Consider the following 16,935-nt stretch of genomic DNA (forward strand, 5'->3'; position numbering starts at 1 on the left):
ATGTGTCTCTGTCCAAGGTCTCTACTGAGAAGTGTCTCTCCTGTGTGTCTCTTTTGTGTCCAACATCTAAAAAAATTTAATAAAATGAAAAAATATTGATTTCACTTTTTACACTTATGTCCAAAAGTATGTGGACACCTGAGCTGATCTTGTTGGGCGTCCCACATGTCTCTTCTCTCTGGTCCGGATGTCTCTCTGATGTTTCTCTTTCTTTTGCTCCATAGTGGAGCTTCCTGCTCCTCGGTTGTCCCCGGGTGCTGAGGGGACGTTAGTGTGCACCGGGTCTCCGTCCTACCCCGGCGCCCACTTCACCCTCTTCCACCAAGGTTCCGGATCAACCCTGGAGGAACGCCGCGCCCCCCTGACTCAGCACAGCGCTCAGTTCTCTGTGCCGGGGCAGCTGAGGAGAGGGGGCAGGTACGAGTGTCGGTACAGCGTGCTGCTGGGTGAAGAGTGGGCGCATTCGGAACACAGCGCCCCCATCGTACTCACAGACGACACCCCGCCCAACAGAGGTAACCCTCGAACCAGAGCTTCAACCCGCCCCGCCCGGTTTAAACGCTCCGTCTGATCTGTTACTGGTTCTGTTCTGTACAGGCGGGGGGGTTCCGGACCTGCCGCTGGTGGTGGGTTCCATCTCAGCTGCGCTCCTGTTCCTCCTGGTGCTGGTTATACTGGGCGTCGGTGTTCACAGATACGGTGCGTGATCGGAACTCTGGTGTCTCCTCATGACGGAGCTGAACTTTTAATCTGAACTTGATTCATTCATTCTGTGTTTTTGTTTTTAAAGCTGAAGCAGCAGCCGAGAAAAAAAGGAGAAGGTAAGAACAGCATGGTGTGTGATTTGGGACACGCCCACTTGTGTGTGTGTGTGTGTGTGTGTGTGTGTGAGATTAACAGTGAGTGTGTGTGTGCAGGGAACAGGACCGGTTTTGGCATCAGGTTCATTCCAGAGATCACATCATCGGTAAGTGATGCTACAGTCACGTCCTTCATGTTCTTTCTTTTTCATCCAGTTTAGTCGTAGCCGGTTCCTCTTCCTCTGCTGGAGACTCTGATGGTGTATGAGGAGGGTATATCCTCCTGACACGCCCTCCCTCCCTCTGGCACCTTCTTATTCACCTGTACTTCGGTGGATTGGCACGTGAGGTCGGTCTCGCTCACGGAGAGTCACGCGCTGACCTCCACGTTCCTCCACTTACATTAACCAGCGTCCTTACACAGCGCCCAAGACCCCGCCCACTTCTTAGTCTAGACTAGCGGCTGATTTTGTCTGTTGCACCGTCTGTACTGCCGCTAGGGGGCGCCCATCTGAGGATTCTGTCCAGAATCCCAGCACTAGTGGAGAGTCCAGAATCCCAGCACTAGTGGAATATCCTGCCGCAACACCTTGACGCCCCGTTCCTGTAATTTTAAGGGTTTTTTTCCGGCCACTGTCGCCCTCGGCTTGTTCATCAGGGGTTTTGGTCTGTTGGTCCTGGATTCTGTAGAGTTGCGTTTAGACAATGTCTATTGTAAAAAGTGCTATATAAATAAAATGTACTTGACTTATGCTTGGTGTGTCCTGCATGTGGTCATCTTTCTGACCAGGTGGTGGTGTGGACACGTGTGGCTTCATATCCAACCAGTAATAAGAATTTGATAGAATTCTGATCATTAATTTGATTTTGTTTTTTTAGATCTCACACTCCAGAGGGTCGGCGTCACCCCGAAGGTAAATACCAGCACATATCTCAGTCCACACATCTACACCTCAGAGTCCAGTACTGGTCCAAGTTCACGCCCTACACCCTCTACCCACTAGTCATGGTCATAAGAACGTGGACGCCTGAACATCACACCAACATGAACGTTAATATCTCATCCACCAACAACCTCACTGATTTATGGAGGCTGAGAGATGGTTGTCTTCTTTAGAGTTCTGGGTTCCTTCTCACCTCCCTGACTAAGGTCCTCTTTGCTTGGATGCCTGATCTGGCTGGATGGAACTCTAGAAGGTTCCAGGTTCTACCAGATTTCTTCTGTTTTAAAGTGATTGATGTCACTGTGGTGTGGGAGACTCAAAACCTCAGATCTTGTTTTTATCTCCTGGTCATAATAACGTGGACGCCTGAACATCAAACACCAACACCAACATCTCACATCATCCACCAACACACTTCATTTTATAACGTTTGGCAGCAGGTTTGTAGATGAACAGTGGACAGAAATATGTCTGGGACAGGGAGCCAATCCACCCTCCGCATGTTTCTGAGAAGCAGAATGAAAACAGGAGCACCTGGATGAGACCCACTTAGAGAACATGCCAAACTTCAAACACTCTAACAGACGTGAAGTGTAGTTGAGTCATTTTATTTATCATATAACATACATTTGTTTAACCTTCAGGGTCAGGGTTGTGGTGGGTCCAGAGTCTTTCTGTAAACACTGGAATCCAGCCTGTAGAGGGCGTCATAACAGGACCAAAAATAAATGATGTAAAGCGTGAGAGGCGTGTCCACATACTTTTGGCTGTGTGCTGTTCCTTTACTGATCTGTAATGACCTGTAACTCACCTGCAGGGCATCATGGTGGAGCCCGTGTACGACCACCCCCTCACCACCTTCACCCAACCAACCTGCAGCTACTGACTTACCTGCACCTCCCTCCCACTGCCACCAGGTGGAGCCAGAGCACCTGCACAGGTACAGCACACCTGAGGGGGCGGAGCTAGAGGATCAGGCGCGCGCCTGCACACTGGTTTGCATCTTCAGCTCAGAGTTACTTTCTGTTTAGGTGTCAGTTCAACACACACACACACACACACACACTCATACACATATACACACACACATTCATAAACACACACACACACACATGCACACACAAACAAACATGTACATATACATACACATACACACACTTATACACACAAACATGTACATACACACACACACACTCATACAAACACACACTTATACACACAAACACACACACACATACACTTACACACACAAACAAACGTACATAAACACACGCTTATACACACACACACACACACACAAACATGTACAGTGTATCACAAAAGTGAGTACACCCCTCACATTTCTGCAGATATTTAAGTATATCTTTTCATGGGACAACACTGACAAAATGACACTTTGACACAATGAAAAGTAGTCTGTGTGCAGCTTATATAACAGTGTAAATTTATCCTTCCCTCAAAATAACTCAATATACAGCCATTAATGACCCCTAAGAGACTACACCCCTAAATGTCCAAATTGAGCACTGCTTGTCATTTTCCCTCCAAAATGTCATGTGACTCGTTAGTGTTACTAGGTCTCAGGTGTGCATAGGGAGCAGGTGTGTTCAATTTAGTAGTACAGCTCTCACACTCTCTCATACTGGTCACTGAAAGTTCCAACATGGCACCTCATGGCAAAGAACTCTCTGAGGCTCTTAAAAGACGAATTGTTGCGCTACATGAAGATGGCCAAGGCTACAAGAAGATTGCCAACAACCTGAAACTGAGCTGCAGCACAGTGGCCAAGATCATCCAGCGTTTTAAAAGAGCAGGGTCCACTCAGAACAGACCTCGCGTTGGTCGTCCAAAGAAGCTGAGTGCACGTGCTCAGCGTCACATCCAACTGCTGTCTTTGAAAGATAGGCGCAGGAGTGCTGTCAGCATTGCTGCAGAGATTGAAAAGGTGGGGGGTCAGCCTGTCAGTGCTCAGACCATACGCCGCACACTACATCAAATTGGTCTGCATGGCTGTCACCCCAGAAGGAAGCCTCTTCTGAAGTCTCTACACAAGAAAGCCCGCAAACAGTTTGCTGAAGACATGTCAACAAAGGACATGGATTACTGGAACCATGTCCTATGGTCTGATGAGACCAAGATTAATTTGTTTGGTTCAGATGGTCTCAAGCATGTGTGGCGGCAATCAGGTGAGGAGTACAAAGGTAAGTGTGTCATGCCTACAGTCAAGCATGGTGGTGGGAATGCCATGGTCTGGGGCTGCATGAGTGCAGCAGGTGTTGGGGAGTTACATTTCATAGAGGGACACTTGAACTCCAATATGTACTGTGAAATACTGAAGCAGAGCATGATCCCCTCCCTCCGGAAACTGGGTCGCAGGGCAGTGTTCCAGCATGATAATGACCCCAAACACACCTCTAAGACGACCACTGCTTTATTGAAGAGGCTGAGGGTAAAGGTGATGGACTGGCCAAGCATGTCTCCAGACCTAAACCCAATAGAACATCTTTGGGGCATCCTCAAGCGGAAGGTGGAGGAGCGCAAAGTCTCGAATATCCGCCAGCTCCGTGATGTCGTCATGGAAAAGCATTCCAGTGGCAACCTGTGAAGCTCTGGTAAACTCCATGCCCAGGAGAGTTAAGGCAGTTCTGGGAAATAATGGTGGCCACACAAAATATTGACACTTCAGGAACTTTCACTAAGGGGTGTACTCACTTTTGTTGCCGGTGGTTTAGACATTAATGGCTGTATATTGAGTTATTTTGAGGGAAGAATAAATTTACACTGTTATATAAGCTGCACACAGACTACTTTTCATTGTGTCAAAGTGTCATTTTGTCAGTGTTGTCCCATGAAAAGATATACTTAAATATCTGCAGAAATGTGAGGGGTGTACTCACTTTTGTGATACACTGTACATACACACACACATACTCTCACTATCACACACATACATACACACATATACACTTACAATTACACATATACACACATTCACACACACGCACACACACACACACACACACACACACACACAAATAAAGACACACACACAAACATACACACACGCTCATACCCATATACACACACATACACTGTGCAGACTGAAAGTCTCTGATATTGTTTTACATTGTTGTTTGTATGTAACAGTATTTTTACTAGGTGGCCACAGACTTTTGACTCCCTCTGTATGTAAATATTCTCATTATTCTTTATTTCTCACCGAGTTCTCATGATATATTTTATTCTTTATATTTTCTCTCAGTGGTGTTTGTTCTGTATTTAATGTCAGTAATTTTATATAGAAATTTGTTTTTAAATATAATAAATGTAGAATTAGTGTAAAATAATAAAAACTATAAACAATGCGTCTGCATTATATAACCTGTAACATGGAGATGGGTGGGGAGCACGATTTACAGAATCATGCCTATGTGCCATGCCGTGTATGACCAATAGAGGGGGTGTTGAGGTGAAGATGATTGACATTATTCTGTTCTGTACACTGTGTTAATTCATCCTGAGGTTGGGCTCCAGGGGCGGGGCCATACATTTGGATCCACACTAACCATGAGCTGCACCAGTGGACGGAGCGCCGCTCTCACTCAGTTTATTGTCGTCTCGGTTTGTTCTGTGTTTCATCTCTTTATTATTGTTCTCAGAACTTGTTGGATGCTCCAGGAGCTCTGATCAGTGTTTGTGTCGTGATGCCCGGTTCTGAGTTCTGCTCTGTCCCTGATGTGTCCGCGCTCTCCGTCGCGCCTGCAGATGTTTTTATGTTTATTATTTCTTATTTTGTTTCCGTTACTTTAGTCGCTGCTTTTATTTCTTCTTCACCTCGTTTTGTTTGTGGCTTTTTAGTGACAGTTTTGTTTTAACCTGGTCAAGGATCCTGCAAACTGGGTTCATTTCCATTTCTCACAGGTTCAGTGGTGAGGCATGTGACACGCCCTGTTACAGCTTATTACATCAACAACCACTGCATCATGACATCAACCACTGCATTATTACATCATCAGCCACTGCATCGTGACATCATCAACCACTGAACACAGAACACAATAATGAGAGCATGAAAAATACGTCTTGTACTGGTGTGTGTGTGTGTGTGTGTGTGTGTGTGTGTGTGTGTGTGTGTGTGTGTGTGTGTGTGTGTGTGTGTGTGTGTGTGTGAAGCTGTTCTGTACCTGAGAGAGAATGTAAATGTTTAGTCTGGGTGGTTCGTTCAGATTATGGAAATAATGATCCACACAGCTCTGAACTGGAATTTTTTACTTTTACTTCCTTTTAACACATAAACATGTTAGTCATGTTGTATTATTAGTATTAGTAGTACTAGTAGTGGTATAAGTACTACAGGTGGATCAGGAATCGTGGTTTATATTTAAAGGTGTTAATTACAGTGATTTTCTAGCCTTCACAATGTTTTGTGCGAATACAGTAAAATCTGGTGTTATTTTAATGATTTTGGTGTAAAATTCGGATTTATACTGCGATTATAAGCCATGACGATACAATCATGTTAGAATATGAAACCCTGGCTGCAGATCAGCATGAGATTCACTGGAGATCAGATTTATATCAGACTTTATATTACATTATTAACCTGATTAATTTTCACTCTGCTGCTTCTTTGCACAAAAACATTCATTTAAGATTAATTCCTCTGTAATCCAGCAGGTTTAGAGATATAAACTCATGTCCATCCGATAAATAAAACACGTTCTTCTGCATCACGGTCGATTTCTAATGTCCAGCCATGTAGTTACTTCTTACTGTCCACCAGAGGGCGCTGTGACCCCAATCCTCACCAGCTTCAGCTCATAAAACTCACCTGAGACTCATCACACACGCTGTAAGTTACCTGTGCTGTGAGTTACCTGTGCTGTAAGTTACCTGTGCTGTGAGTTACCTGTGCTGTGCTGTAAGTTACCTGTGCTGTAAGTTACCTGTGCTGTACGTTACCTGTGCTGTACGTTACCTGTGCTGTACGTTACCTTTGCTGTGAGTTACCTGTGCTGTGCTATAAGTTACCTGTGCTGTACGTTACCTGTGCTGTACGTTACCTGTGCTGTACGTTACCTGTGCTGTGCTGTAAGTTACCTGTGCTGTACGTTACCTGTGCTGTACGTTACCTGTGCTGTACGTTACCTGTGCTGTACGTTATCTGTGCTGTGCTGTACGTTACCTGTGCTGTACGTTACCTGTGCTGTGAGTTACCTGTGCTGTACGTTACCTGTGCTGTGAGTTACCTGTGCTCTGTGCTTCATGCTTTATGATATTCTGTGTATAAACTGTTAAAAATGTTAATGATATAAAGTTTTGGATTTATTACAGTTGATCTCAGCTGATGATTCAAACAAACTAAACACACCTGAAAGAAATGCGACAGTAAAAACTTTATATTTACTGAGACTAAAATATCTTCTGTAGTTTTCATGTATTTCTCCTGCTGTAACGAGTTCATTTCCCTCAGAGGATCAATAAATTATCATTAAACTGTAAAATAATTAAAATACCACGTTGCTTAAAACATCTCAAACCCAAACCAGAAACATTAACTCTCACATTTAGTTTAATTCAACACATTTTTATTTAAAAATACTTTCTTTGTAGAAAAAATCAGCAAAACAAAATCAGGGGTGTTTAAACTTTTACATGAGACTGTTTCATGATTTCTGATTCATGTTAGTGTTTATTGTGATTAGCAGTAATTAATCTGATGATGTGTTAGTGATTAAACACTGCTTCTGCTGCACGTGCTGCTAATCACAAATCAACCACGTGTTTATAGCTGATTGTGCTGGATTATGTTCAGACGTGTGTGTTCAGTATATGTTTGTGCTTTTGGTGATGGAGGTGTTCAGTATTTGTGTGTTTGTGATCTGAATGTTTTTAGTATTTGTGTGTTCTTATAATGGAGGTGTTCATTATTTGTGTGATCTGAGTGTTTAGTATTTGATGATCGGAGTGTTCTGTATGTGTGTTGAGTATTTGTGTGATCTGAGTGTTGAGTGTTTGATGATCTGAGTGTTGAGTGTTTGATGATCTGAGTGTTGAGTGATGATCTGAGTGTTGAGTGTTTGATGATTTGAGTGTTGAGTACCCGTTGGTGCGGTGCTGTTGTAAGCAAGTTGATGTAAGTTGGTGCGTTCTGGTTTGTTGCTCTCTATGTAAATGGAGTCGTGGTTGAAGAGGAGGTCGGGCGGGACTCTGTGTTTAGTACTTCAAAGGCTCCGGGGTGAGAGCGAGGCGGGCGTGGCACCGCTGTTTTTCATCACAATAAACTCTTTTATCCTTGTGAGTTTCTACACTCATCACTGTCCTGTACAACCAGTTTCACTCAAATCAAACCCACATTCACCAGAAGGGGATTCAAATCAATTAATAAAATAAATAAATTAATAAAAATTCTATAGTGACGTGTAGAAAATGATAAAAATAAAACAGAATCACAGTATAAATATTAAATTATTTTATAGAATCTTACAGAGTAACGTCGTATAAAACATCAAACAACAATTCAATCAAAAACATTCTTATTGAAATTCTAACAGAATATAATAATAATATAACAGCAGAGCATCCGGTAGTTTTGGCTCGGTGCAGGTACAGGACGATGTGAAAAAACAGCTAAAATATAAAAACACTTTAGACATGAAATGAAATATTTTTTTTTTACGTTTAGTTTGTGTTGAATGTATATTTTAGTTGATTTATGTATTTGTCATGTTTTGGTTGTATATAATTATATAACTATAATAACCCTGAGCATTAGCTTCCACCGGTCCGGTTAGCTTTCGCTGCTTTGTAGCAAACGTCTATTTTTTGCTTTTGCTACAAACCAAATTTTAACTCGACATGCAAAACTGAACCGTATTCAAAGTGGCTGCTGCTGTTCCGGCCTCACAAACACTCTTCATCACAAACGCTGTTCTGAGCTGCAGTGCGCTCGCTAAACAGAAATAACTGAGATGAGGACAGAAGCGTATAGATGACGTAGCGTTAGCTAAACCTACAGTGAACAGACGGCGTGATGTTACCCGTCAGTGTATAAGATAAAGAATTAACACAGCGTCACCTACTGAACACAACAAAACACTGTAACACTGACCAACGTCCGGGGTTATTCAGATGTGTATTCTTACATCAGGATTACAGGGGTGGGTGTTTAAGGTGGGTGTTTAAGGTGAGTGAGGTGTGAGGTGGGTGTTTAAGGTGGGTGTTTAAGGTGGATGTTTAAGGTGAGTGAGGTGTGTATTTAAGGTGGGTGTTTAAGGTGGATGTTTAAGGTGAGTGAGGTGTGTATTTAAGGTGGATGTTTATGGTGAGTGAGGTGTGAGGTGGGTGTTTAAGGTGGGTGTTTAAGGTGGGTGTTTAAGGTGAGTGAGGTGTGAGGTGGGTGTTTATGGTGAGTGTTTATGGTGGGTGTTTAAGGTGAGTGAGGTGTGAGGTGGGTGTTTATGGTGAGTGTTTATGGTGGGTGAGGTGTGAGGTGGGTGTTTAAGGTGGGTGTTTATGGTGAGTGTTTATGGTGAGTGAGGTGTGTATTTAAGGTGGGTGTTTATGGTGAGTGTTTATGGTGAGTGAGGTGTGTATTTAAGGTTGGTGTTTATGGTGAGTGAGGTGTGAGGTGGGTGTTTAAGGTGGATGTTTATGGTGAGTGTTTATGGTGGGTGAGGTGTGTGGTGGGTGTTTAAGGTGGATGTTTATGGTGAGTGTTTATGGTGGGTGAGGTGTGAGGTGGGTGTTTAAGGTGGATGTTTATGGTGAGTGTTTATGGTGGGTGAGGTGTGTATTTAAGGTGGATGTTTATGGTGAGTGAGGTGTGTGGTGGGTGTTTAAGGTGGGTGTTTAAGGTGGGTGTTTATGGTGGGTGTTTGAGGTGGGTGTTTAAGGTGGGTGTTTATGGTGGGTGTTTGAGGTGTTTGATGTGTGATCAGTCTTGATCATCCTTGTTGTTTATCAGTCCCAGTTCCCAGCGCTGGAACAGCAGACTCTTCTGACGCTTTTCTCTCACCTGGATAAATAAATAAAAAACTGTTAGAAACATCAATGTGTTTGCAATAAATACACTAAACAGCCAAAAGTATGTGGACGCCCCGTCTAAATACTGAATGTACGTGTTTCAGCCACAACATTTGCTGAAATAAATCAATAATATAACAGAAATTATGTGCTTTAAAGAAAAATAATGCTAACTGTTGTACTCATCTTTACCAGGGGTGCCAATAATGTTGGATTATATGTGTTATTATACACACAAACCCCACAATGCACTGCAAACTTCATCACCTGAATCCCCCGAACCTGCAGATCTAAAACACCTTCACACTACATCATCTTTGCCCTGATTTTCACTCGGCGGCTGGTCGGCGCTAGATTTGCCGGCTCGGGAGCAACTCGGTGTTCGCTCGGCGATCAAAACTCGGCTCTCAATCACTGTGTGAACTACTCAACAACTCCATCCGAGCAGCAGAGATATCTAGCATGTCAAATATCTGAATCTGAGTTGTGTGACTGGCAGTGAGTGCTGTGTCGAACAACCAATGAGAACGTGAGATACGGTGTGAGGAGAAACGCAGGAGAGGAGTGTAAACAGGTGGTACAGGGGTGTAATATAGTTTATATCAGAATACATCAGCACACACACACACGTTTTACAGTATTTTTGACCTGATCGTTCTCTACAAAACACCCACGCTGCATTGCAAACAATATTAAGTAACCTACAGCTCACTATAGAACAATCCATACTGTTCGTGTTGCCAAATCCACTCAGATTCATTTAATTTTCCTCCTTCATTTTACGCTGCACATCAGCACACAAACTTTGATCTTTCGCTATTTGTTGACGTGTATTTTTGGACGTGGTATCATTAAACCCCTCGTCACTTCTCACGTTTGTTTTTGTAAAAAACAACAACAAAATAAATGTAGTTTGGGAGAGCAGAGAAGCTCGCCTGTGATTCCAGTTGGTGATAGATGGTGTCGTGTGTGACCCCCCATCACCCATCAGTCGTGTAGTGTGAAATACACACCGACCTGAAAAGACTCCCGATTACAAGAGATCCAGTCGTGTAGTGAGAACTGTACAGCGACCCGGCAAATCAGAAAGTCGTGTAGTGTGAGCTTGTTGTGTTCATTTGTTAGTAGTTAGCTAGTCTGTAGGTTAGAATGGTATTTCACTTTCTGTTAGCTTTACTGATTAGCATTTAGCGATTAGCATTTAGCATAGCATAAGCTTAGGGCTTAATGTAGCCATCTTTATCCTGTATATTTCTTATCAGCACTTTGTCTTCTCTTGTTTCTGGAGGTGTTTCTGTATATTTTGTATTTTGTGTGTTTAATAAATACCAGCATTAGTTTTAGCTACAGAGACTGAGCTAAAATACCTTAAAAGTTTAAACATTCTGGCAAATACAGCAGGTTTATCATTTCCTCCTTTTTGGGGTCTGATGTTCCTCCTTTTTGGGGTCTGATGTTCTTCTTTTTGGGGTCTGATGTTCCTCCTTTTTGGGGTCTGATGTTCCTCCTTTTTGGGGACTGATGTTCCTCCTTTTTGGGGACTGATGTGCCTCCTTTTTGGGGTCTGATGTTCCTTCTTGTTGGGGTCTGATGTGCCTCCTTTTTGGGGACTGATGTTCCTTTTTTTGGGGGTCTGATGTTCCTCCTTTTTGGGGTCTGATGTTCCTCTTTTTGGGGACTGATGTTCCTCCTTTTTGGGGACTGATGTTCCTCCTTTTTGGGGTCTGATGTTCCTCCTTGTTGGTGTCTGATGTGCCTTCTTTTTGGGGACTGATGTTCCTCTTTGGGGACTGATGTGACTCCTTTTTGGGGTCTGATGTTCCTCCTTTTTTGGGTCTGATGTTCCTCTTTTTGGGGTCTGATGTGCCTCCTTTTTGGTGTATGATGTTCCTCCTTTTTGGGGTCTGATGTTCCTCTTTTTGGGGACTGATGTTCCTCCTTTTTGGGGTCTGATGTTCCTCCTTTTTGGGGTCTGATGTTCCTCCTTTTTGGGGACTGATGTTCCTCCTTTTTGGGGGTCTGATGTGCCTTCTTTTTGGGGACTGATGTTCCTCTTTGGGGACTGATGTGCCTCCTTTTTGGGGTCTGATGTTCCTCCTTTTTTGGGTCTGATGTTCCTCTTTTTGGGGTCTGATGTGCCTCCTTTTTGGTGTATGATGTTCCTCCTTTTTGGGGTCTGATGTGCCTCCTTTTTGGTGTATGATGTTCCTCCTTTTTGGGGACTGATGTTCCTCCTTTTTGGGGACTGATGTGCCTCCTTTTTGGGGTCTGATGTTCCTCTTTTTGGGGACTGATGTTCCTCCTTTTTGGGGTCTGATGTGCCTCCTTTTTGGGGTCTGATGTTCCTCTTTTTGGGGACTGATGTTCCTCCTTTTTGGGGTCTGATGTTCCTCCTTTTTGGGGACTGATGTTCCTCCTTTTTGGGGTCTGATGTTCCTCCTTTTTGGGGTTATGGAAGTGGCCACCCTAGCTGACATGATGCTACCATCACTATATTTTACAGGTGATATGGTGGTACCTGAACACTGTTTAAATCACCGTACACGCGGTGTGACGGTTCTGTTGTTTATGCCACACACACACACACACCCCCCCACCACTACAGTAGGTACGCTTGTATCTAGTATAAACACGGTAGAAAACCCACTCACAGACGCGCGTGTGTACCTCAGGTTGGGTTCGGGGTTGTTCCTGTGGTGCAGGAGGAGGCCACGTACGGTCCAGCTTCCCTAAAACAGAGACCACATGTGTAAACATACACACACACTATACATCACACAGTACACTACACACACATTACATACATTACATACATGATACACACACACACACACACACACCGAGCACTTTATTAGGTACACTTACAGACCCATTCCAAAAAATTTGAATATCATGGAAAAGTTGATTTATTTCCATAATTCCATTCCAAGAGTTAAACTTTCATAGATTATAGATTCAGGGCCCACAATTTAAACGATTTCAAAAATTAGAATACTGTGGAGAAATCAGCCCAAACTACTTCTCAGTTTTTGCAGGAAAAAAAAGAAATTAGGATCACATCAAATCAATCAAAATATGGTACTTTCAAAACGATATGTCAATCTTCAATACTTGGTTGGGAATTCCTTTGCTTAAATCACTGCCTCGATGCAACGTGGCATTGAGGCAATCAGCCTGTGGCATTGTCTGGGAGTTATGGAAGCCCAGATTTCCCTGATGCTTGCTGTCAGCTCTTCTTTGTTGTTGGGTCTGGTGGCCCTCATTTTCCTCTTGAGAATACCCCATAGATTCTCAATCGGGTTTAGGTCCGGCGAGTTGGCTGGCCAGTCGACCACTGTGATGGCATGGGCATCAAACCAGGCTTTGGTGCTTCTGGCGGCATGGGCAGGGGCCAGGTCCTGCTGGAAGATGAAATCTGCATCTCCATACAGATCCTCAGCAGAAGGAATCATGAAGTCCTCTAAAACATTCTGGTAGACTGTTGCGGTGACCTTGGCTTTAAAAAAGCAGAGTTTACCAACACCTGCACCAGACATTGCACCCCAAATCATGACTGACTGTGGATATTTCACACTGGACCTCAAGCAGTTTGGGTTCTGTTCCTCACCCGTCTTCCTCCAAACCCTTGGACCTTGATTCCCGAATGAAAGGCACACTTTACTTTCATCGGAAAAGAGGACCTTGGACCAATGGCCAACGGTCCAGCCCTTCTTCTCCTTGGCCCAGTTGAGACGCTTCCTACATTGGCTCAGGTTCAGAAGTGGCTTGACCCGAGGAACCCGACAGTTGTAGCCCATCTCCCGGATGCGTCTGAATGTGGTGGTTTTTGAAGCTGTGACTCCTGCCTCATTCCACTCTTTCTGGATCTCTGCCAGATTCTTGAATCTTCTCTTTTTGATAATCCGCTGAAGCCCACGGTCATCTCTTTTGCTGGTGCATCTTCTCCTGCCACATTTTGTCCTTCCACTAGACTTTCCATTGATATGCTTGGACACAGCACTCTGTGAACAGCCAGCCTCCTTAGCTATGAACTTTTGTGGCTTACCCATCCTATGGAGGGTATCAATGATGGTCTTCTGGCCAGTTGTTAGGTCTGCAGTCTTCCCCATATTGAACCGAACTGAGACAATTGAACCAAACTGAAGCAATTTAATGACACCTGGGGAAACCTGTGCAGGTGCTTTGAGTTTAGTAGGTGATTAGTGTCACACTCAGTTTAAAACATTCATGCCCTGCAAAATTTGGGCTGATTTCTCCACAGTATTCTAATTTTTTGAAATCCTGTTTTCGTGGGTTTTATGAGATGGAAGCCCAAATTATGTAAAAATAAACAAATAAATACTTGAAATCGTTTAAATTGTGGGCCCTGAATCTATAATCTATGAAAGTTTAACTCTTGGAATGGAATTATGGAAATTAATCAACTTTTCCATGATATTCAAATTTTTTGGAATGGGTCTGTAAGTGTACCTAATAAAGTGCTCCTCCTTCTTTCTACACTCACTGTCCATTTTATCAGCTCCACTTACCATGTACACTGCCTGGCCAAAAAAAAGGTCACCATCTGGATTTAACTAAGCAAATAGGTAAGAGCCTCCCATTGGATAATTACTGCATGGGTGATTGTTTCAGCTGGCAACAAGTTATTTAACCCTAACTGATGCAGTGAGGAGCTTCTCATTTGTTAAACAACCATGTGGAAAGACACGTCCTGTGGTCGTGGAAAAGATGTTCATCTGTTTCAGAAGGGTCAAATTATTGGCATCAAGCAGAGAAAACATCTAAGGAGAAGCTGAAACGACTAAAATCGGGTTAATAACTGTCCAGCGCATTATTAAAAAGTGGAAAGACGGGGGGGGGGACATCATCTTCCAGGAAGGAATGCGGTTTGGTGAAATCAAATGGTAGAAAAACTCCAGTAGAACTCAGGGATGTTTAATAGTGACAGTAAGAGCATTTCCACATGCACAATGTGAAGGGAACTCAAGGGATTGGGACTAAACAGCTGTGTAGCCTTAAGAAAACAACTCGTCAGTGAGGCTAACCGGCAAAAACGGCTTCAGTTTGCTAGGGAGCATAAAGATTGGACTCTGGAGCAATGGAAGAAGGTCATGTGGTCTGATGAGTCCAGATTTACCCTGTTCCAGAGTGATGGGTGCATCATGCCTAGTGCCTACCGTACAAGCCTGTGGGGGCAGCGCTATGATCTGGGGTTACTGCAGTTGGTCAGGGTCTAGGTTCAGCAACGTTATGTGCCAAAAGAATGAGGTCAGCTGAATATACTGAACCACCAGGTTATTCCATCAATGGATTTTTTCTTCCCTGATGGCACAGCATGTAGAGAAACAGATGGACTACAGTCAGTAATTGTAGAACTACAAAGTGCTTCTATATGGTAAGTGGAGCTGATAAAATGGACAGTGAGTGTAGAAACAAGGAGGTGGTTTTAATGTTATGGCTGATCAGTGTATTTACATAAACCTACTGTTTATTTTATAAGCTACATCTGTGATATACATCTTTGTAGGTATACAGTTACTGACTGTGGTCCATTTGTTTTTTAGTACATCATTAAACCCTATGCTTTGTGTAAATCGTGTATTTATTTAAAGTATCCTCCAGACCACCCGAGAAGGACGGGCCCTGCTGAGTCTGGTTCCTCTCAAGGTTTCTTCCTGTAATTTTCAGGGAGTTTTTCCTTGCCACAGTCGCCCTCGGCTTGCTCAACAGGGGTTTTTGTATCTGTTGGTCCTGGATTTTGTATAGTTGCTTTGAGACAATGTCTATTGTAAAAAGCGCTATATAAATAAAGTTGACTTGACTTGACTTGACTATGCATACACAATACATATATAAATCATAAATACACTGTACACACAGACTACTCTTATACAGGTGGATTAATTTTAGATAATATATCCATTATTTTATTATCTGTTCTTATTCCTCTGTAAAGTTAATAATTCTATGCTACATGCTAAGATAAAATGTTCAGTGTTTTTGAGGATTATGTTAAAGCATCATCAGTATTCATACAATCGTACGTTTATTTATTGTTAATAATTTATTAGTGTCCCGCTCAGCTGTTATATCGTACCGAATGATTTTTAATGCTGGTGTCGTGTTGTTCTGTTTTCTCTGTTGTTGTCGCGCATGCTAATGTTTCACATCGGAGCGCTAATTTAAATCTATTCAAATCCTGGAGCTGAAAAGATCACGAGGTTTGTAAAACACCAGCATCAGGATCAGAGCTATATATGGTTAGAAGAGCAGAAGGTGTGAGGACGTTTATGTACTGGGTGGTTTATTCACTCTGTATGGCATTATGGTGTGTGTGTATATACCTGTATTATATACACAAAATACTCAACCCTGCTCACCTCAAAATGCATGGTGGTGATGTGTGTAGAATTAAATTAAAACATTATATAGACTTAAAATAAAAAGCATCTAGTTCTCCTAATGAATCCTTGTGCACTATTGTTCCACCTGCAGTCTCAGTACCTGTTAGAACGTCCTTCTTCATACAGAAGCTGTAATAAGTGATTTCTCTAAGTTCTACCAAACTTCTGACTCTCTTGTGGAATCTTCCGGCTCATTAAAACTCTAAACATGTGTCAGAATTAAACACAAATCAGCTTGAAATGAAAGGAGCCAAAATGAAACGCGGTACATTCAGTGTGTTTCAGTCCAAGCAGTGCTGTATTTGTGCCACAACGACAAGTAAATAATCCCTGTTCGATCACAATCCTCTAGTGAATTTAGGGCGTGGTTAATGGGGCTGTACAGACACAATCCATCCTAATCTCTTGACAAATCCCTGTGCACTATTGTTCCACCTCCAGTGGAATTCACTTCTTCATAAAGAACCTGTAATAAGTGATTTCTCTAAGTTCTAACAAGTTTCTGACGCCTCACTTAACTCGTTCTTCTCCTGCAGAAGCTTCCAAATCATTCAATTCATTTCTTTAAACCTCACCAGAGTTTTTCTGTAAGATTTAAACCTAAACCCTGACAGGGTCCAGGCCAAGATATTCCAGGACTGATTCCTGAACCCAGCTCTGGTTGATTGGAAATGTGATGGGGATCGTCATCTTAGAACATCAGCGTTTTAGGGTCATAATATTATGGACGGAAAGGGTAAAAGATTAAAAACACCTGTAAGA

Source organism: Trichomycterus rosablanca, chromosome 6 (assembly GCF_030014385.1).
Source record: "Trichomycterus rosablanca isolate fTriRos1 chromosome 6, fTriRos1.hap1, whole genome shotgun sequence".
NCBI lineage: Eukaryota > Metazoa > Chordata > Actinopteri > Siluriformes > Trichomycteridae > Trichomycterus > Trichomycterus rosablanca.